General features: G+C 37.6%; 1 long non-coding RNA gene across 1 annotated transcript; it reads left to right on the top strand.

Moving 5' to 3' along the window:
- The first annotated feature begins 2456 nt into the window (after window positions 1–2456).
- LOC115297948 lies at window positions 2457–4046 on the top strand. The gene is made up of 2 exons (XR_003911536.1): window positions 2457–2492; window positions 3920–4046. It is a non-coding gene; the product is annotated as an uncharacterized LOC115297948 (long non-coding RNA).
- Window positions 4047–23954: the final 19908 nt, after the last annotated feature.

The raw sequence follows: 23954 nt of genomic DNA, 5'->3' as shown, positions 1-23954 counted from the left end.
ACACAAGCAAATTTGTCATCCAGAAAGAAACGGGTAATGTTTACAGGTGAGAAGCAAGTATAAAATACATTTGTGGATAGAAAAATAGGTATCTTTCTATCTGGATGATAAAAGTTCAAAAATAGAAAAGCTGCAGGTCCTTCTTTAAGTGTTTAAAAGAAAATATAACTACCTTAAACTTTAGGCTGTTTTTTTGTGTGTGATATCAGAGAGATATCTGTCTCAATGAGAACACTTTTGGATACAACTGATCTAAGTCCAAACTCCAATAGTTTAGGTAGAAAGAATACTTACTGGCTCATACGACAGAAAAATCAGGATAAGGCCTATCTTGGGAAATGGCTTAAACAGTTTAAATGATGTTACTAGGTGTTCCTTTTCTTTGTTTTATAGCTTCCTTCTTTACTTTTGCTTTGGCTTCATTCTCAAATAGGTACAAGATAGCAACATCTACTCACATCTTCTGATTTCAGAGACCTGGGAAAAAGAACTCTTTAACGGTGGATAAATGTCTTGAGCCTGGCTTTCATTGGTTCACTTTATTTTATTTATTTTATTTTATTTTTTTAATTTGAGAGAGAGTGGATGCAGGTGGAGGAGAAGGGCAGAGGGAGACAGAGAGAATCATAAGAAGAATGCGTGCTCAGAGAAGAACCCAACATAGGGCTCAATCTTGTAATCCTGGGATCATGACCTGAGCTGAAATCATGAGTCTGTTGCTCATCTGACTAGGCCACCCAACTGTCCCTCATTGGTTCACTGTTGATCACGTGCCCAGCCTTAAACCAATCTATGTGGCAAAAGAGAAGTGGTTCCTCAAAGGATCTTGGGATACTATTGGGAATAAGGAATGGAGAAATGACAGAATGAATAGGAATGTTTTTTTTCAATTTTTAACTGTATGTGTGGCTTCAAAACATCCATTTTTTTAAATAGTAGATGATATTTAGAGGCATATTAGACTTTCAACTTCAAGAATGTAAAGACCTTCCACTACTTTTGTGTCCCTGGGACTTAATATGTGCACTCCAAAGTAAGCACTCAATAATACTTGTTGAATGAATAAGTAAAAATGAGATGTCCCTTAGCTTTATAGAAATCTTTGCCGGACTTCGTTATAGACTTGTATGATAAAACAAAATAAGAATTTCTGTGCATGTGTATAAATAGTTGGGGAAAATTATTCATAGATGATAAAAATAATGCAAAGAAGAAATTGTTAGATTCAATTACACTATCCTGAAAAGATTTTACAAGTTGAGACTTTGACCTGCATTTTAAAATTTGGATTCTTTTTGATCTCTTTCACCTTTTAGGTATAAAGTAAACACCATATTTCCTATGGCATTTCAGAGCACTGAACTTGATAATTCTGGCAGTGCTATTTTGCTCTTTCAAGACATTCAACGGCAAGCACATACGTGTCTGACTAAATGTCACTGTGCTTAAGATTTCTATAATCTGGATTTGGAAGCTGGTGAAGGGAGAAGGAAGACAGAGCTTTTTCGTTCCTTATTACTCTGTCCTATGATGTTTCTTTGTTCACTTGGTTCTGATGACTCCAACAGGAGCTGAAACAGAAACTGAAGGATTGGCCCACCATGGGTTAATTACTTAGTAGAAGGGCTATGTCTTGAGTCTGACGGTGGGGAATGGGTCAGAAAAGACTAATTAGACAAGCTTCAAGTTCTAGGGAAATGCTAGTGGAACAGGTGAAAATAAACTGGTGATAATTGAGGGGATAATTATCCTCTACCTAGCAATTGGCCACCAGGTGTTCTGCAGCACATAAAAGAAGGGACTGACAGAGCCACAGAGGCTGGTTTTTTTTCCTAAAGAAATGAGGAGGGGGGGACACACACACACACAAAAACCCAAGGACTTTGAAATCTATAAAATGGTGTTTCTTATATTTTTTCACTTGTTCTTTCCTGCTGCATTGGGTAGAAAACTAAACCAAGGATAAGTGCTTGTGTTTTGTTTTATGTGTTTTTTAAAGAACTAGTGTCCCTTCTAGGCTGTATACTCATGAAGAATTTCAGTGTTGGGTATACATACACATATATCCTTATAATTAAGTTTATGGTAACAATCTATATGGGACATTTATTAGATAGAAAGTTTACTGGCATATAGAAAGGCCATTATTAATAACTGAATTGAAACCCATTAGTCTGAAAGAAAAAAAAATAAAGTAGCTTTATTTCTCCTTGCATCTCCTTGCATCTTTCTTACCCCTCTCTCTCTTCCTTACCCCAATCTTTTAAAGGTCCCTAGAATCAAAACCACAATGAGATACCACCTCCCAATAATTTAGTCAGAATGGCTAAAATGAACAACTCGGAAAACAACAGATGTTGGTGAGGATGCTGAGAAAGAACACTCTTCCACTGCTGGTGGGAATGCTGGTGCCGTCACTCTGGAAAACAGTATGGGGGTTCCTCAAAAAAGTAAAAATAGAGCTACTCAGGTCCTAGCAATTGCACTACTAGGTATGTATCCAAAGGATATAAAAATGTTGCTTCAAAGGGACACATGGACTCCAAAGTTTATAGCAGCACTATCAACAATAGTTAAATTATGGAAAGAGTTCAAATGTCCATTGACTGGTGAATGGATTAAGAAGATGTGGTATATATATATCAAAAAGAATGAAATCTTGCCATTTGAAATGCTTATGGAATTAGAATTTATTCTGCTAAGCAAAGAAAGTAAGAGAAAGATAAATATAATGATTTCACTCATGTGGAATTTAAGAAAAAAAACAGATGAACATAAGGGAAGGGAAGGGAAGGAAAAATAAGATAAAAACAGAGAGGGAGGCAAACCATAAGAGACTCTTAAATACAGAGAACACACTGAGGGTTGCTGGCAGGGTATTGGGTGGAAGGATGGGCTAGATGGGTGATGGGCATTAGGGAGGGCACTTGCTGGGATAAGCACTGGGTGTTGAATGTAAATGATGAGTCACTAAATTCTACCTAAAATCATTATTACACTATACATTAACTAACTTGGATCTAAATTTTTTAAAAAGTAGAAAGAAAAAAATAAACAAAAGAATTTTCAGATAGAGAGATAGATAAATAAAAATAAAATTAAATAAATAAATAAATAAATAAAGGTCCCTAGAGCCTAGGAAAGTTCAGGGAAGAAACTTCAGCCTCTGCCTAGGGCCTATATTCTCTCTAATATTTCCTCTCTTCCTACAAAACTGACCTCCTTGGAATCCCTTTCTTTCTTTCCATTTTGTTTTTCCTGAGAGAAAATAATTTATTTTTTTAGATGAATGTAGGGAAAGAGGGTTTTCTTTTTCTTTTTTAATGTTTATTTATTTTCAAGGGACAGAGAGAGAGAGATAGAGACCACAAGCTGGGAAGGGGAAGAGAGAGAGAGAGGGAGACACAGAACCTGAATCAGGCTCCAGGCTCTGAGCTGTCAGCACAGATCCTGACATAGGGATTGAACTCATGAACTGTGAAATCATGACCTGAGCCAAAGTCAGGTGCTTAACTGCCTAAACTACCCAGGCACCCTAAGAATGAGGATTTTCTTAAGGCCTCACCTCTTTCTCCCAAGGAGAAACTTTCAGATTCCAATTTGTCATCCTCAATCCTGGGAACTTCATTTACTTTAAAGGCACAAATTCATGTTAGGTGTTAGAAAACCCTACCATAACTGACTTTGATTAATGTAACTTTTCAGAACAATGGCCATACCTGATTAAAGAAAGACTAATTCTTAACTAGGTCCTAAAGAATCAAGAAACTTTATTCTCAACCTCTGGCTACATTTATTAGAGAGTTCTTAACAGACCTGCGTATCTGATTTCCCTACCCTCAGCAGGTGTTCAAAACTAAGAGCATTATAGGAAGATGAGGAGAATAGGAACAAGACAAAAATACATATGTCTTCACAGGTAAGCCTGGATTTGATGGAGAAGCCTCAAGCAAGGAAGATGGAGAGCCAAAATGAATGAGATTATACTCCCTTCAGTGTCTGGATGTTGTGAATGATTAGCCTGAATAAAGAAATATTGAATTGTTTTCAGCGGCTTCTGATTCAGGAGGCCATATACCTCCTAAAAGATTTTGAACAGCAAAAAAAAAAAAAAAAAAAAAAAAAAAGTCAAGATTTGACTTATTAAGAAGTAAGCCTCAGTTATGTGGGTTATTATCTACTCTGGGCTATTTTGGCCTTGTTTTACACCATTCAAATGAGGCATTACAGTAGAGCAAAGCCTTTCTCATTCTCAGTTTTCTTTTTAAAGTACGTTGCCTCACATAGAATCATCAAAGGTTTATCACTTTCTAAAAGCTGAATGAAGGACCAGATAACATTTGTATTATAAAATAGATTACTTTTTCATTTTTCTGTGTTTAATATGTATGTAGAAATTAGACATTAAAGATCAGAGAAAGACCACAATCGCCTTTTTCTTTTATTGTGCATGTACCTGTCTAAGAAGTCCCCAGACTTAGAACTAAGCATTAGGAGAAGCATCCGTGGAGCAGAGAGTCACGGGGATGAAAGGTTATAGATAAGAGAGCTCTGAGTGTGGATTTTAATCCACTTGGGGAGCTGTCAGCAGCATAATTAGAAGAATAAGCTGCATGGGGACCATGACGAATGCAGCTGCTATACCACAGCCTATGACGATTTAGAAAATCCATCTTTTTAGCCTTAAAATAAAAGCTTTTCCCACCTCAAGGACTGTCTGGAGAGTTTGTCCTCTGTAAACTCTGCATGAAGACTGATTTAAGATTACTGAAAGAGGCATACAGCACATTTCAGTGGGGATACACTTCCAAATTAGAATCGCTTTTCTCTTACAGTGTTTTATCTTGTTAACTCTTCAGTGGTTTGAACTTCACAGTTTTGTATGGCTTGTGTGTTCCTATTTTTTGAAACTATACTTAGCCAAAGTCTAAAGTCTTTGGGAAGAAAAGTCAGGATGGTCTGATTTAGTCAGTGCCAATAGCCACCAATTCTCAGGAGAAAAGATAGGTGATAAATAAATCAGCCAAGTACCGTGCTAAAACAGCTAGACAGGCCAAACAATCTATTACCAGAAAATCAGCACAGATAGAGTAGAAGGAATGGAGAGAAAGAGGGGATTGTAGATTCTAAGCCAAAGTAGTAAGTTTTATAAACACTATAAGCTTTCAGGAGAGCACCTGATGTTTTCCTTAGGTAAGTGTTGTTATTGTTTGCAAATAACAAAAATTCTAGTGAGACAATATAATTGAGATATTCATTTGTGATTTTGGCTGTTCTTCAGCTTCTTTTTTCATTTAAAATTGATAGCTAGTCTCTTTTTTAAAAATATACTTATTTCCCTCTCTCCTTTATTTTTCAGTTTTATTGAGATATAATTGATATACATCACTGTATGAATTTCAGGGATATAACATAAAGGTGTGAGTTACATCTGTTGTGAACTGCTTATTACAATAAGTTCAATTAATATTCATCATCTCTTATAGAGACAATGAAAAGAAATGAGGGAAAAAAGAAAAACGTTTTCTCCTCGTGATGAGAATTCTTAGGACTTATTCTCTGAACGACTTCCCTATGTATCACACTACATGGTAGCTCTACCCATCACACTGCACCTTGCATCTCAGTACTTATTTATCTTATAACTGGAAGCTCGCACCTTTTGACCACCTTCTGCCAATTTTCCCTCCCCCACTCTCCCCCAACCTCTGGGAATGACAAATCTGAATTCTCTAGGAGTTTCGGATATTTTTCATTTTGTTTTGGTTTTTAGATTCTACATAGAAGTGGGGTCATACAGTATTTGTCTTTCTCTGACTTACTTCGCTTAGCACAAAGCCCTCAAGGTCCATCCATGTCATCACAAATGGCACAATATCCTCATTTTTATGGCTGAATCATATTCCATTGTGTCTGTGTATATACATATACATATACATACCACAACTTCTTTATTCATTCATCCATCAATGGACACTAAGTTTGTGTCCTTGTCTTGGCTACTGTAAATATTGCTGGAAAGCCAGGCTCTTTATATTTCGTATCTTTGGGGTCATTTGCAGGTCCTAGGTTAGAAGTTGCTTGAAGGCACTAGCTCTTTCTATCCTTTATGAAAGCTTAAACTCCTTGAACAGATTACGTAAGGAAGGAGAGAAAAAGGAATGCTCTTATGGAGGTTTAGAAGGGAGACGGTGAATGCAAGAACATTGTTCCTCTTTCAGTTCAGTGAAAGGATAGCCTTTTTGGGTCCTGTTGGTAGCATGGTCTTGCTCAGTGCTTATGACAGTGACATCAGAAGGGGCATAACCTCAGAGGGGGATAGAACTGTGGCCACTGCTAAAGCCTAGACCTAAGGCACAAGATCCTCCAGCATCACTGAAGTTTCACACACACTAAGCTCAGCAAGACCACAGTGAGCCTTCAAATCCTAATAGACCGTGAGGACTGAGATGATGTGTATCTGAGCACGAATTCCTGCTGACTAATGGCACCTTACCGGAAGAGGCTTCCTGAGACATTGATGTTGCCCATGACCCTAGAATGTTTACAGAACACTTTGGGTGAGTGTGAGAGTAGGAGCAATAACCAATGAGGTGCAATTCCAGCCAGTATGATGGGAGGAGGATTGGGTGATGGATTTAAGCAGACTTAGAAAAGTAAATAACATTTGATATTTTTCTTAGATGGCAGACCAAGATTTAGACCCACTGTGCTTAGGCAGAAGAGAAAATTTTACCTTAAGGACAAAACTATATTGTAATCCTTGCTTACATCTGCATACCTACCTCCTTCTACCACTCTCCTTGCTTACTGTACTCTAGCTAGGCTGATTCGTCCCCAGCCTGCCTGCTCCTTTATATCTGAAGATCTTTATGTTTAAACTTCCTTTTGCCTGAAAGATGCTCCTTCAAATATTTGCATGACTGGCTTCTCCTCACCTTTCAGATCTTACCTTAAATGTCCTTTCCAGCAGAGGTTATCCCTGATTGTGCTAAATAAAAAGATCCTTCTCTCAAACACATTCTATAGCAAAACACTTATTCTCAATTACCCTGCTTTATATTCCTCCTTAGGAATTATCATAGCCCAGATAAATAGATGGACAAACAGATAATGTATTATTCTTCTTGACCTGCCATATCAAACGTCACAGACTGAGTGGCTTTACAACAGAAATGTATTTTCTTACAATTCTGGAAGCCAGAAGTCCAAAGTCAAGGCATTGGCAGACTTAATTTCTTCTAAGCCTTCTCTTCTTGGCTTCCAGATGGTCTCTGTCTTGCTATGTCACATGGTCTTTTCTCTGTGTGTCTTAATTTCATCTTCTTATAAGGACACATATCATACTGGATTAGACAGCTTGGCCCGCCCATTCAGCCTACTGTTTTTTCTTAGTTACTTTTTTAAAGGCCTCCAAATATAGTCCCATTCTGAGGTATTAGGGGTTAGACCTTCAACACATGAGTTTTGAGGGGATATAATTCAGCCTGTGATAGATAGATAGATGATTTATAGAAAGCAGGGAAGGAAGGAAGGAAGGAAGGAAGGAAGGAAGGAAGGAAGGAAGGAAGGAAGGAAAGAGAAAGAAAGAAAGAAAGAAAAAGAAAGAAAGAAAGAAAGAAAGAAAGAAAGAAAGAAAGAAAGACAGACTGACTCTGAGTAGCTTATTCTGCTGGGGGACGATGCTCATCTGGCTGTGAGACTGAGGTCTGTGGTCCTCCAATTTGCCCTAATCCTTACTTTCTCACCTTCAGAGATAGCTAGCATCTCTAATTCCTAAGTCATATAATGCTAATGGTATGAATCAGTTTGCTTCTTTTTATTTCCTATAGCCCACCTTTACTTCTTTCTTCTGCCAGTCACTTAAGAAATGATAAAAAAAAAAACCCCTCAAATCATATTCAGTTACTAGCCATATAGCTGTTTCTTGTCTTCTGAAATATTATTGGCATTTCTTATTGGCTCTTCTCTTTTCTCTTATTCACTTTATCATTTTGATTTTATACATTTTTCCTTCCTTTACAATCATTCTAGTAGGATTTTATGATGGTATGGAGATAATCTGCAGATTTAATGCTTCCTGGTTAATTTAATCTAAAATCTGCTGTATTACTTTTAGCTTTGTTTAATATGACTTTAAGGTCCTGTAGCACCTGGGTGGCTCAGTGGGTTAAGCGTCCAAACTCTTGATTTAGGCTCAGGACATGATCTCGTGGTTCATGAGGTTGAGTTTTGCATTGGGCTCTGTGCAGACAGTGTGGAACTCTTTCCCTCTCTCTACCCCTCCCCTGTTCATGTGCACTTTCTCTATCTCAAATAAATAAACTTTAAAAAAATATGACTTTAAGTTCCTAAAGCCTGGTTCTAAATCCTGATGAGTTCCTTATTACTAATTGTGCAAAAGTTCTATTCTTAGTGGTCAACATGTTTATTTTTATAGAACTACATAAGAAGGAATATTATCTAGGAAATTACAAATATTATATCTAACATTGGTTCTAGTTCCTATGGATTTGGTGAAATCTTTGTGTATAAACCTGGGTCTATATATAACAAAATGACACCACATCACACAATAATTTTTAGATCATTAAAAAAAGATAATCTGGCCCAAAGTAGCTTTTAATTTCAGTTGTCATTACTTGCCTAGACAAATGCTACATATAGTCCAACCCAATTGTCTGCTTGTTTTCCAAACATGCCTCACATATTTTAGCCTGGGTGCTTTTGTTTAGTGTATTTCTTCCTTTTCGGTGATTTTAAATGATGACTCGTCTTCATTTGTTAAAGTCTTTTCCACTTTTCAATGCCCACTTCAAAAGTCATCTTTCTTGAGGCTCTTACCTAGATGTTCTGTCTCTCCTTTGAATTTAATATTTCTACTTCTCTTTTGACCCTTACTTGACTCTAGTCAACTTGTGACTGAACTTGTCCTATCATTCTTACTACACTAAAAGCATCTAGAAAACAAAATTGTGTCCACTTTTTCATGAGTGTCTATGGTATTACTTTACATTTAGTAAGAGCTCAATAAAATTTGTTGATTTGAACAGAACTCCCACATTGCAGTAACTTTAGTTGAAAATTAATGGGAAATATGAACTTATTTAAATACTAATCTCTGTGAAATAATTAGAAAACTAAATCTGCTTTTAATACTATTATGCATCCTCCTGCCAAATTAAAACCCAACCAAAGCATTATAAATTCAAAATTACACTTAATTTTCATGTTATGTAGATAATGTGGAGATTTTTGTTTTTATTTTTGTTTTGTTTTATTTTGCATTTATAGAAATTAGGGCAATGTCTTGAAAACTGATTATACAGAGTTATAAGAAAAGGTTTTTAGGACAAATTTAATGCAGGCTTAACGATCTGTCAGTCTATTTGGTACAAAAGACCCAAGGAGTGTCTTTGGCTATTACTAGGATAACAGAAATGAAGAAGGCATCTGTTTAAAAGATATTCCTGCTAAAGCAGAACTGAGAGCAGAGATCAGTAGTTGAAGAGGGAAGAGAGCATGACTAAGCAGATGATACATCTAGTAGTTTTTCCCCAAGAGGTTTTGAGTATAAAGAAGTGGTGCTACCAATGTACTAAAAGCCCTTCAGGGAATCATGAAACTTCAGTGCATTGATCTGTGCCACAGAATAGGAAATTCAGAAGAATGAAGATAGGTCGGTCTCAATAATTTCAGAAGAGTTTGACTCCTTGAAACCAATACGCATTCCAATATAACAAATAGTATAATTTTTCAATGTTGTACAGCATTCGTGAGTTATAACCAAGGATTTCCTCATCTTGTTTGTTCCATGGCTATGTCATCAGGGACAGAAATAGAGCAAATTTTCTTTTTCCACATTCTGTACACATGACCAAGCAATGGCATGTCATAAAAAAATGAAAACACAGGAAGACATAGGAATTTTTATAAAAATTAAGCAAACGGAGTACCCAGTACTTTGTCATAGGTAGGATAACTACCTGCTCAGTAAATGAGTAATAGTTTAATTCCTCAATCCAGTCAATGGTGCTTAAGTATTAATTGGTAGTTCTAAGCTGATATGAAAAAGATTACAAGTAATCAAAATATGTTTCCCTGTATTGTTGAAGTTAGCAAATTATGCTGCCAACATAGACCCACAGCGTGTTAGAACAGGTTATGACATCAAATAACTCATAGTTGCTCATTATGCATAGGGGGCCTCGTGTACAGATCTTTGAAGTCTTTTTGTCCAGTGCCCAAAGCTAATTAGTGGAAAAGCAGGGACTAGAATTCTAGTCACCCCTGTTTTGGGTTCACATCACTTGGGTTCACATCAAGGGTGTGATGAGTAGAGAAAACAAGGCAGGGTTATTGAGCAATAGATGTAGCAACTATTCTGATCATTTACTGTAAAGCACTTTGATGTTTTTTTTAATCTTGAGAATTTATAAAATTCTTTAATCATCTTTAGATGTGGTGGTGTGTATTTATATTCAGCTAAAAAGAATGAGTCATAACCATAGGCCTTCATTCACTCATTTGTTCCTAATATGTGCTAGGCTCCAAAAATCTATTGTTTCAGTTCATTGAGAATACCCTTAACAGTGGTGGGTTTTTATAATAACTCTTTTTTTTTTTTTGAGAGAGAGAGAGAGAGAGAGAAGGAGGGCAGAAGTAGAGGGAGAGAGGAACTTAAGCATGCTCCATACCCAGGACAGAGCTCAATGCAGGGCTCTATAAAAGGCTCTATGAGATCCTGATCTGAGCTGAAATCAAGAGTCTGATGCTTAACCTACTGAGCCACTCTGGTGCCCCAACAATGGTGGGTTTTTGATGCAAACAAGTGCATTCAGAGGGGAAATAAATAGAGTTTATAAAGCACATGTCCCTATTTTGCTTAAGACGTTTACAGGTGGCACTCAACCTATTTTCTTTGATAGCTATAAGAATTCCTTTAACCTCAGTCAGTCATTTGCAAACCAATGCCCTTAATTCCAGAACTATTGAGAATATGGACAAATCAGTGCACATTTCAGTCTTTTATTGGTAAGTATGTAGTGTAGTCATATTATTATGAACAAGGATACGGGGAAACACAACTGGTCCATTTTTACAGATGAGATCTTCTGGTTCTTAAGGAATAATGTACTAAACATAATGTTATATAAAACTGAAGTAATCTTAATAGCCATTTAACTCTTTTGCTGGAACTTGGTTATTGGGCAGCAGTAAGGAGCTTTTGGGGGGCATTTGTAGTGGATTTCTTTTTATAGCTTTCATGATTATTAGGCAAAAGCATGTCATGAGAATAGTAAAGCCATGCCTTTTGCTTTCTGAGCAGGTCTCTGTAAGCAATTTAATATGGTTCACCGAGAGAGGGTATGGTAGCTAGTCCATGTTAAGCCTAAACAAACTGCAGTAGAAATTGAAATGGTTGTTCCTGGCTCAATTCATGCCCCTGGATTAAACTGAAATATTACCCATGTCATGTAGGGATATTGAAGAGAGTTGTAATTCTGTTGGTTTCAACTAGGTACTGCCAGCAGTAACTGCCATATGAAAACCAGTGAAAATACATTTCCTGAAGAATTATTAGTAAAAGGTGAAACTACAACAAGGAGTGCAATTCAAAATAGCAATAAAATAAAGAATAGGGAAAATTATTTGCTATCTAGAAGAGTAAAATTATGGAAAGCTGTCATCAGGGAAATTACCCTCCTCATAGAATTACAGAATTGTTTAGATTTCTCTTACCGCTGCTGTTGAGTAAGCTGAGTTTACATTGTTTCCAGAGATACACACATTATATTATTTATTTCCATAACTGGTAAAATTCCAGCATCATAAATAACTTTCCCACAGCCTGTGTGGTTTTATTTAGTGTGTACATATTAATGCCTTAAATTACATTTCTATAGCACATTCAATGAGCATACTAATAAAATCACGGCCGCTTCAATGACCTTGAGACTGAACCTCAGTCCTTCACCTGCAGAATTTTAAAAATACAGACATAGAGGAGGCATGGGGAAGATGCATAAGTAATTGTGGATTCAAAGCATATGTTTATCTCTGGGAGAATTTGCTCCTCAAATGTTGTTAATATTTAAATATACATTTTTGAAAGTAGCCATTCTCTAATCATAACTCTTGCAACCAACCTAAAATTGTGCAGCCTGCCAATTTTCCAGTTAGATCCCTTAACTGTGCTGGTCTCTATAATAGTAATTGTCAATTTGACAATCCCTCTAATCACCACAGCACTTTGCAGATATTAGCCAGGAAATTTCCCGTAACTCCTCTGAGCTGTAACTCTCTCCCTTCTTAAAGGAGGGACAACTGAGGATAAGTGACTTGTTCTAGAACTGCAAAGAGAATTGAAGGTCAGGCCTCGGATTAAAATTCTGGGATCAGCAACTACTAAAATCAACCTTCTGGTATTTGCAAGGCCATTTGTGGATTTTGATTCCCTCATGAAAAGTACAGCATCGAGGCATGAACATATTCAAGACTATCCAGTTAAGTATATTTGTACCTTGCTTCTGCCCATGTAGGTTTAGGTTTTCTTAATTTGTAAGGTTGAGATTATAGTGAAAAGTAAAATGGGATGAACAAAAACTCAAAAATAATGAGAAGCTTTTGAAATATTATTATAACCTGGAGTGATCCCAAAACTCACTACCGTTCAGCCCTCAGAAAATATTTGAGAAAAATCTCTTCTCTGAGAATGTTACTGCTGAGGACATTTCAGGAAGGACAATAAAGACAACTAAGCACTCTGCATGTCATCTCTTACCCTTCCTTTAGCTGTAATGTCACCATCATATTTAAAAAAGTAAGCAGACAAGAGGCACCTGGGTGGCTCAGTCAGTTAAGCAACCGACTTTGGCTCAGGTCATGGTCTCAAGGTTCAGTTCATGAGTTTAAGCCCTGCGTTGGCTCTGTGCTGACAGCTCAGAGCCTGGAGTCAGTTTCAGATTCTGTGTCTCCCTCTCTCTCTCTGCACCTCCTCTGATCACACTCTGTCTATGTGTCTCTCAAAAATAAACATTAAAAAAAAATTTTTTTAAGTAAGGAGATAAAAATGTACTTTTTGGACAGTTGGTTTTATACTATCTGCCATTTTGAAGAGAAATTAAAATGAGAAAAGCATATTTTTAGAAGTTATTTACCTTCCACAGATTATCTTTACATTCTACAATAAAATATTTTTAAATTAGATCAATATGTTTTTCTGATAATGGTAGTATATACTTATAAAACAGTTCAAAACAATATCATTGAACACTATGAAAATCAGAAAATTAAGGTTTGGTTACAATTTACTTAAAGTAGAGGAGAGGATAGAAATCTAAAAACAAAACAAAACAGAAAATCTATCTATTAGGAGACAACCAGAGGAAGTGGAAGAAAAAGAGACATGACTAATTATCATTCTGGGCAATTATTAGTGTGCTCTACTTCCTGGAAAATTCTTAACCATAGGCTCACTGAATATTTCAGACCTATAAAGGTAGTGAGAAAGATTATTTTAATATGAACTTCACTTAATACTGCATTTCCTTGATTCTGAGACCTGCATTTTTTTTCACATTTTAACATCACTGAAATTGAAATGCATTCTAAAATCAAAAGTATCTCATTATTGCTGTTGGCTAATGTTTCCAAATTTCTATTAAGTATTCATACTTGGGATTCATTAATGAAAACTCAGAATTTAAGAGAATTTTCAGAAATTCCCTGAACTATATTATTCTCCATTTTTCATAACACACTATTTATGTGTTTTAATAATAATGAGTAACCATAATAATAAACAGTGGGTTGTTTTTCTATGATAGGGTTATACTGAGAATTTCATTTTAATTTAAATTTTTTTTACATTTATTTATTTTTGAGAGAGAGATAGAGAGTGGGAACAACGATGGAACAGAGAGACAAAGAGACACAGAATCTGAAGCAGGCTCCAGGCTCTAAGCTAGTGGTCTGCCCAGAGCCTGACACGGGGCTCGAACCCATGAACCGTGAGAAGCCGAAGTTGAACTCTCAACCGACTGAGCCACCCACACGCCCCAGAGGTTTCCTATTTAAAAACAGTGAGAGAGAATGCATAGTTTGTGGATAACCTGTAAATCTCCACCTTATATGTGTATCATAAAAGGACACATTTATGAAGTCACATGAAAGTGATTTAAGAGTTTGCTAGCCATTTAATATTTAAAAGTTCATATTCTTAAATTTTATTCTTAAATTTATTTATTTACTTATTAGTTATTTACTTATTCTTAAAGGTTTAAATGTAAACCATGAATTGACCCATCTGATAATCTTGATCTTTGTTTTGTCACAAATATTCTAGATGTTAAAAATATTTCTTCCATTTCAACCAAATCAGCATCGGTTGAATTGATGCTGGTTTGATTGAATTAAGAGTGTATCCAAAGCAACTGCAACTTCTTCAAGTCTGTTAAGTGCATGCTGCTTCATATTAACAATCACAAAAATGAGGGAGTACCTTTTTTTTTTTTTTAGCTTGCCTTGGTTTTGATGTTGGTATCAATATTGCTTTTGCTATTTCACATCTTAGAGCTGTTTCCAATTTAGTTTTGTATTATTTCACAACAATATTCTCATCTTCTTTTTGTTGCATTTCTTTTGTTAAAATATTTATAAAGATGTGTACTGATAGCAGATATCCAAACACTACAAAATGCCAGTGAACATTTCTGGGAAGTATTAGAATAACATTTGGATTTCCTGGCAAGAATAGTACTATACAGAGTCATAGTCAAAATTGCTGCTTGAAGGACTCAAATTTGTTAATTCATGGAATATCACTCATCAAATTTTTGTGAACATGAAATGCTTATAAACTTTTTTATTAATATTTCATTAAATTTTTTTATGTTTTTTTGAGAGACAGAGAGAGACAGCGCAAGCAGGGGAGGGTCAGAGAGAGAGGCAGACACAGAATCCGAAGCAGGCTCCAGGCTCTGAGCTAGCTGTCAGCACAGAGCCCGACGCAGGCTCGAACCCACAAACCCTGAGATCATGACCTGAGCTGGAGCCAGATGCTTAACCAACTGAGCCATCCAGGCGCCCCGCTTATAAACTTCTTATTAGTTATTTTATTTGCAAGAAATGTTCTCTATTAGCTGCAGAAAGGGTTATAAACTCACAACATAGCAACAATGACAAACAAGAAAGATTGATTAGTAATGTCTTTCCATTGATTGTTAAGCTTTAATTTTCACAAGAAAATTTTAGTATTTTTCCTGTTTTATCTGTTGATATTTTTTTTACAAGATTTTGGATTCAGAAACATAAATTTCCTAGGAATTTCCACTTGGAAATGCTACTGTCAAGCAGACATCATTTAGGATACAGTTGTTACTTGTGCATTTGTAAATGTCAGCATAATCAGAATCAAAATTTACACAATGAATGTCAGCAGCATAGAAGCAAACCTTAGAGATAATCTAGGACACTTTTTATTTTTTTATTATTTATTTATTTATTTATTTATTTATTTATTTATTTATTTAAAATAGTTTATTGTCAAATTGGTTTCCATACAACACCCAGTGCTCTTCCCCACAAGTGCCCTCCTCCATCACCACCATCTCTTCTCCCCCCCTTCCCCTTCAACCCTCAGTTCCTTTTCAGTATTCAATAGTCTCTCAGGTTTTGCGTAGGACACTTTTTAAACTCTAAGGGGTTTCAAGGGACAGGTAGAAGAGGGAATGTATCAGAAATGTTTAACAATGTATCTTGAATTTCAAAAGCAAACTAGTTCTGCATAATGGCAAAGCCTGTTTAAAAGGCCAGTGATACACTGTTGGTGGGAGTGTAAATTGGTGCAGCCACTCTGGAAAACAGTGTGGAGGTTCCTCAAAAAACTATCAGTAGAACTCCCCTATGACCCAGCAATAGCACTGCTAGGGATTTACCCAAGAGAGACAGAAGTGCTGATACATAGGGGCACATGTACCCCAATGTTCATAGCAGCACTGTCAACAATAGCCAAAATATGGAAACAGCCTAAATGTCCACTCACCTGATGAGTGGATCAAGATGTGGTGTATATATACAATGAAGTATTACATGGCAATGAGAAAGAATGAAATCTCGCCATTTGTAGGAAAGTGGATGGACCTCAAGGGTGTCATGCTAAGCGAAATACGTCAGGTGGAGAAGGACAGATACCATATGTTTGCACTCATAGGTCTAACAGGAGAACAGGAGAAACCTAATGGAGGACCAGGGGGAGGGGAAGAGGGAAAGAGTTGGGGAGAGAGAGGGATGCAAAACTTGAGAGACTATTGAATACTGAACATGAACTGAGGGTTGAAGGGGAAGGGGGAGGGAAAGAGGTGGTGGTGATGGAGGAGGGCACTTGTGCGGAAGAGCCCTGGGTGTTGTATGGAAACCAATTTGACAATAAACTATTAAAAAAAAAATAAAAGGCCAGTGATAAAGGCTTTAGTTCTCTGAGCATTATTTTTCTTTGAACTGCTGTTATCCACAGTAATTATGATGGCACACAAGATGTTATAGTGGAAGGAAAAATGGGCATCAAATGATTCAGAATCAAAAAGTGATTCCCAAGAATTGGAGTCTGAATGTGAAGATACTTTAAGGCTTTAACCAGTTTAGTTAGCTTACATTTTCCTTTTTACATAGGCATACAATAGATGATTACGTTATGTATAATTAAGTCTGAGATTTCTTTCCATAAGTATTAAGTAGAATTTCAAAGTGATAAGAAAGTATTTCCTAATAGTTTAACTTGTAGTGTTTTTTTACTTATTGGTACATAAAATAATAATACATGTTCTAATTAGTGATATCTCAAATTGGATAAAACAACATAGATGCAGGAACTGAGACGAAGACATTACATGATTTTCGAAGCACATCTGATGTCTTGACAAATGTGCATACAGTGTCTAAGGCTGTGTGTATATATATTTGTCTAAAAATTATTTCTAACATTTTTGAGGCCTAACTATATTGATACACATAGGTCAAGTACAATACTTTTTCCTGTTTTATAGTATTACATCCCACAATTTACCAAATTCCCTACTGATGAGCTTTCCCAGTGTTTATTACTAACAATGCTGCAGTAAGCATTTATATTAGTTAAGGTAAACTTCAGATACTCTAATTACGAATCCCCAAATATATGAGGGCTCAAACATGATAGGACTGTATTCCTAGCTCACATACAGACCAAAATGCACATTCTTGATTGGTGAAGGCTTTCCTCCAAGGAGGAGGGCCCAGGTTCTTCCATATTAAAAGTCCACTATTTTTTATCATATGGTTTTCAAAGTCTCGGCTTGTTTGCTTCAAGCCAGTGGAAGAAGGACAAGCCTGGGGATTATTATTTGGCTGTTTTTATGGGACAGGTCTGGACATGTTGCACATTAATGTCACTTGCCTCTTGCTAGAATTCAGTTGCAGGGCCACACTAATGATACGGAGGTTAGAAAATGTAGTCTAGGAGCCTGGGTGGCTTAGTCGGTGAAGCGTCCAGCTTCGGCTCAGGTCATGATCTCATGATCCATGAGTTTAAGCCCTGCATCAGGCTCTGTGCTGACAGCTTGGAGCCTGGAGCCTGTTTCAGATTGTGTTTCCCCCTCTCACTACCCCTCCCCCACTCATGCTCTGTCTCTGTCTCAAAAATAAATACACATTAAAAAATTTTTTTAAAGAAAATGTAGTCTAACTGTAATACAGGAAAAAGAGGATATAGGTTTGGTGAAGTGTTATCACTTCCTGCCACAAAATCCTTTATGTATGTCTCCTTGTGCCCACTTATGAGGGTCCATCGAGGGCATACACCTGTATGTGGAACTGTTGTAAGCCTTAGTGAATAAACCTGCCACTTGATTAAACATCGATCACTGTATAAGTGTTTTGCTAGTCTCACATCTTAGTCAACTCTTGAGATAATCAAGAGTGCAGGGTGATAACTGCCAAGGGGTATCTAAGAACTGCTTTAATTTGCATTCTCCTAATTAATATAATATCGTGGACCTTATCATGGTTATTGGTCACTCAAGTGGCCTTCTATAATCTCCCTGCTACTATCTTTTGCTCACTTTTCTATTGAGTTATCTTTTACTTTGAGTAGTATTTGTTCTTTTTATATTCTAGATAATAATTCTTTGATAATTTTTTCATTGCAAATATATTCTCCAGTTGTGGCTTGTATTTTCAGTGTATTTATGCCTCTTTGACATACCGCAGTTAATTTAAATGTACTTAAGTGTATACTTTCCTTTATCTTTTATCATTTTTGTATCTTTTTTAAAGTTTGTTTATTTTGAGAGAGAGAGAGAAGCAGAGAGAGAGAGCAGTAGAGAGAGAGAATCCCAAGCAGGTTTCTTATGGTCAGTGCAGAGCCAGTATGGGGCTCGAACTCACGAATCTGAGCTGAGCCACCCAAGGTGTCCCATTTTCTGTGTCTTTTAAAAAAAAAATTCATTCCTCTCCTGATACTATTAGCATATTTGTCTACATGTTTTTATCTAAATATAAATGTTATATTTCATTTAACACTGTCTTTTATATTTAGCTTTAAATGCAATATAACATTTATTTTTAGAGAAGTACAAGATAATGACCAACTTTTCTCCCATCTGGATGGCCAATTGTCTCAGCACCACTATTGAGTTTTCCTTTCTTTCTCAACTCATTTGTAATTAATTTAGTATGATATAGGATCTCCCATATATATCAGAGTCTGTTTCTATATTCTATCCCATTGCTGCCAAACTTTAATTTTCTGACTTTTAGAGTGTTCAGTGATATTAAACTGTTTTATAAGTATATACTACATTCATAATAAAAAACACATTAATATTTTTAGTCTAAAAATTTTAATGTAGAATGTAAATACCTTGAAAAAGAAACTGTTTTCTTATTTCCAATTTCTAGAGTCAGCAAGAGATCCTCAAATGAAGATGGAGTTCCAAGGCAAAGATTAAATATGTATCATCTGGTATCATAGGCTAGACTAAGGGACCAGAGCCAAATCTATGTGTAGACCCTTCTAGAAAGCATAAAATTGTAGTCTCATGGAAGTTTGATGGGTCCAAAGAATCTGATTACATAGAGAGGCACATCTAAAAACGAGTCATGAGTGTGGCTCTGACAAATGGAGTTGACTTGCTTCAAATATATAGATAATCCATAAAGTTCTAAAGAAAGAACCAGTCTGAACTAAAAGAAACAGAGACTATTGGAGATTTGAAAAGGACTTTAGGCCTTCAAATTTCTACAAGCAACAAACAGGCTGTGAAGACTGCTCAGCTATTTAAAGAGAACATGTTTTCCAAAGGCTTCAACAGGTGTGGACATTGAGGACGATGGATGAAAATGTAGCTCAGAGCAGAGGCAACCAAAGTCTGTGGATAGTAACAAACTAGAGATGCACCAAGCAAGCATTGGGTGCATCAGAACCAGTACTTGTTCTACAGATATTCCCTGTCCCAAAGTAGGGTGGGTTGGCAGCATTCCATCAGTTGGATTTTCAGAATTGCTACTGGGGCCATGGCTGCTGTGTTATTAGCCTGTCCCACCATTTGTATATGGACACTAGGAGGAAGGGAGGAGGTGGAGAGGTGACTTGTTGTTGTTTATTGACATTCTCTTTTATTGTTTTTATTTTATAATTTTTATTTATTTTTGAGAAAGAGAGAACAAGTAGGGAAGCAGCAAAGAGAGAGCAGGACAGAAGATCTGAAATGGGCTCCACACCGATAGCAGAGAGCTGACTCAGGGTTCAAACCCACAAACCATGAGACCGTGACCTGAGCAAAGTCAGATGCTCAACCAGTTGAGCCACCCAGGCACCCCTAACTTTTTTTTTTTAAGTTCATAGGTCTCTGGGTTCAGAGAAATTGCACTTGGATCTGATATAGATCATAAGAACCTCAACTTTGAGTGTCATGATTGGATTAGACATTTTAGAGTCCTAGAGTAAGAGGGGTTGTGGTAGTTTGAATCATTGGCCTCTGTTCTTCATTTCTGGTAACATGTTTCATCATGAGTAGAGTATATTTCCTTTCTCGGACTCTGTGCTTGCCCATATGGCATTTCCATTTGACCTCTTGCATATCTGTTTTCATCATGAGGAGAATTTCTCCAGGCGGCATCTTTCCCTTCCTCCCGGGCCCTAGAAAGAGCATATGTGCAGCAGAGCCACGTCAGCCAACCAACAGGCCTTAATGAAGGAAGCACACTGCCTAGCTCAGCCCATCCTAGATCAGTGGGCTGCCCAAGTTTGTCTGCAGATCGATAAGAATAAACAGTTGTTTTAAGGCAGTGGTTGGCAAACTTTTTCTTTAAAAAGCCAGATAATAGGGGCTCCTGGGTGGTTCAGTAGGTTGAGCATCCAACTTTGGCTCAGGTTATTATCTTGCAGTTCATGAGTTCGAGCCCCACATCCAGCTTGCTGCTGTCAGCACAGAGCCCCTGCTTCAGATTCTGTCCCCCTTTTTTGTCCCTCCCATGCTTGTTCTCACCCCAAAATAAATATTTTAAGGGGCCAGATAATAAATATTTTAGGTGTTGTGGGCCCTGTGATCTGATTGTCTATAGTGCAAAAGCAACCATCGACAATTGATAAATGAGCATGGCAGTGTTCTATTAAAACTATTTATGGACAACAAAATTTGAAATTCATATAATTTTTATATGCACAAGATATTATTCTTATTTTGATTTTCCCCAAATATTTAAATACATAAAAACCATTCTTAATGCATTGACTGTTTAAAAAAAATAATGGCAGGGTCCCCTGGGTGACTCACTCAGTGGAATGTCTGAGTCTTGATTTTGGCTCAGGTCATGATCTTAGGATTTTGGGATGAGCCCTGACTTGGATTCCACACTGAGTGTGGAGCCTGCTTTGGATTCTCTCTCTCTCTCTCTCTCTCTCTCTCTCTCTCTCTGTCTCTCTTAAAATAAGTATAATTTTTTTTAAGTGGCAGGTTGGATTTGGTCTTGCCTGAAATTCTCTTTACTACTGCAAGGTGAATACTCCATAGCTGATCACAGCAAATATTTCTAAACATCTTTTAGAGACATCTCCCTCTTATTAAAGTTCTACTTCTAATAGTAGTTCTTCAAACTTCATGTGTCCTTTTGTACCCTTTTCCTCTCTCTGCCTGATCTGAGACCTTGTTATTCCCACCCCTGTACTTCCAAGTTTTTTGTTATGTAAAACTATTTCTTATCATTTTTTCTTCATCGCTGATAAGAAAAACCCAAATGCTTTGCAACCTACCCTCTTAGAAGGTCAGGTACTTGGGGAAATGTGCATATTTAAGCATCTACCCAGGCACACAATTTACTCATGACAAAAATATTACCACTTGGTGCTGTAAGAAAAGTCTTAAAGGCAACATTGTGCAATGAAACTAAATGTAGTGTTTCAAAATGTAGTATTTCATACAGATAAGAATCAACAGAAGGCTGGACTGTCTGCGCCCACCCCTGCCCGCTATCAGGGAGCAAGAAGAAATGAGAAGAAATGGCTCACTAACTGATGAATCATAGTTAAATGCAACCACAGTCCCAGAAATTTTTAAAATATGATTCAGGACTACAAGTATTTTCAACTCCATTTCAGTAGGTACTGATATTTAAACTGGGAGTTCACTGTGACAACTACAGCAAAGCACTATTAGGTTACACACATCTGCACTTGTTCAGATAAATGCACTCACCCAACTCCCTAATTCCCTTTAGAAGGATAAAGAAGCCCATTAATGGAAACTCATCACTGACCAGGATGGAACTGGTTATCATTTGTCAAGGACAGTTTATAACATATCCCGTGGTACCTACAGCTATTTGACATGCTTGTGGTATTTCAGAGTGTGGAATATATTTTCTAGTCTAAATCCAAATAAAATGAAGGGCAAATTCAGGCTTTCCTTTCACTATTTCGTTTTCCTCCAAACCTTTCCTGTAAAAAATCATAATCTGGGACTATTTTTGCAGAATATTTTTTAGGACAAATATATAGATTAGGACATCAACCCTGCAAGGGTCAAGGTTGATTAACTTTGACCAAAACTTCAGAGGGAGAGAGAAGAAATCAGAGGGAGAGGAAAGGAGGCCTTAAGGCCTGGGAGAGGGCAAGATAAGGGAGGGGTGGGGGAGGGGGGAAATCAGCTCTGGGAGGAGGGAGAGAGAGAGAGAGCAAGCAAAGGGTAAATAGAACCACATTAGAAAATGAGGACTAATTTCTCCTGAAATCTCCTGGAAAGAGAGCAAAGAAGGAGCTGTCTCAGTCCCTGCCTGATGGAAAAGACTTAATTAAAAATTTTAAAGCTGCTGAAACGCTGTTTTGTTGGCATATTAGCTGTTTCAACGTTAATAGTGCTTTTGAATTTTAAATACAGTCATTTTGTCCCTAGTTCAGAAACTGGAAAAGGGATACATTTTTGAAAGTTCAAACAGGAAAATACCTCTGAGGTTGGGGTCTAAAATTTTGAGCGTGTGCTTTTCTGCATAAGCATAATAATTTAATCTTACCTGCATGCGCTCACCAACTGAGCTACTCAGAGTGCCACGCAGAGAAGGCCCACGTCACCGCTGGGTGTGGGAGGCCTGACTGCGCCATTCAGATCGCTCTTCAAGGAAGGCCTTTTTGCCCCAGCTGTTGGGAGAGCAGTCAGCAGATGGCCTCCAACATTCAGCTGCTTCCCGGTCTGCCTCACCTGTAGAGAATCATTTCTATTTCCTTAATTATTTTTTAAAGGTTTCTTATTTACTTTTGAGAGAGTGACAGAGAGAGTGTGTGTGTGTGTGTGCAAGCAGGGGTGAGGCAGAGAGCGAGGGAGACACAGAATCCGAAGCAGGCTGCAGGCTCTGAGCTGTCAGCACAGAGCCCAACATGGGGCTTGAACTCATGAACTGCAAGATAACCACCTGAGCCGAAGCTGAATGCACTTAACCAACGGAGTCACCCAGGTGCCCTGAGGATCATTTCAATCAAGGCCATGTCCACCTTCTGTACCGGGCAGCATGGCCTGCTTGGGGAGGGGTGGGGGGTGTAGCATGATCAAGAGGCGGCTCAGTGAGGGTTGGAGAGGGTCGGGGAGTGGGGAGGGGGGAGGCAGAATATAAGACGAGAACATCTGGTTATTGCCAGTTGGGGAAGGTCTTTTTTGCCACGCTGAGGAGTTTGGACTTTATCCAACAGCCAGTGGGCACTTTTGGAAAAGAAACTGTGTTTCTGTTACGAGCGTGTTAATGTCTTGGACAGATGTGAGGCTTTTCTTGGGTTGTTCTGGATTCTGATACTGCTGTCCTTTGGATTAGTTTACACCTCCGTGGGCCCTTTATCCCCTCAAGAGGGTGAGTATTTCAGGTATTCCTCATTTAGGAAAGGCATTCCTCAGAACATGTGGAGAAGGAATTCCTGTTTCTCTCTGGGTTTTTTAGTCTTGGGCCTGAATTTTAATGAGGCTTCCTATGCTTGGGGCTACTGCAGAATCCTGGGGTGGTAGGCAAGGCTGGAAGAAGTTCCCTGACATGGAGAAGCAGGCTAGGAAAAGGCGGGGGGGAGGGGGTACAAACTAAAGATGAGTCAAATATGACCTGTGAAATCAGATTTCTCAATTAACTTCCTTTTTGTTATCTTGGAGCTTTAAAGGAATTGTGTGCAACAGTGTGTGTCTGAGCTGGACTGGAGGTATCTCTCTGGTGTGCCAGCAAGTCGAATTAGGAAACTCCCTCCTGGAAGTCTTCCAACGCGCTGGGCAGGCTGTCTCCTTAACTGTGATAGCATGCTCAGGGACCTAAACAGATGTCCAGCCATATTCCCTGATTTGTCTGGGTCTCAGAAGCCCCATAAGAAAGCTCATAAACTCATCCACAATTAGAGTTTATTACAGATACAGCTGATAGACCCAGTGAGGGGGTGGGAGGGAGAAGGGATG

The sequence above is a fragment of the Suricata suricatta genome, chromosome 8, assembly GCF_006229205.1.
Source record: "Suricata suricatta isolate VVHF042 chromosome 8, meerkat_22Aug2017_6uvM2_HiC, whole genome shotgun sequence".
NCBI classification, from domain to species: Eukaryota; Metazoa; Chordata; class Mammalia; order Carnivora; family Herpestidae; genus Suricata; species Suricata suricatta.
The sequence above is the reverse complement of the archived record's forward strand: the minus strand, read 5'-3'. Positions and strand labels throughout refer to the sequence as shown.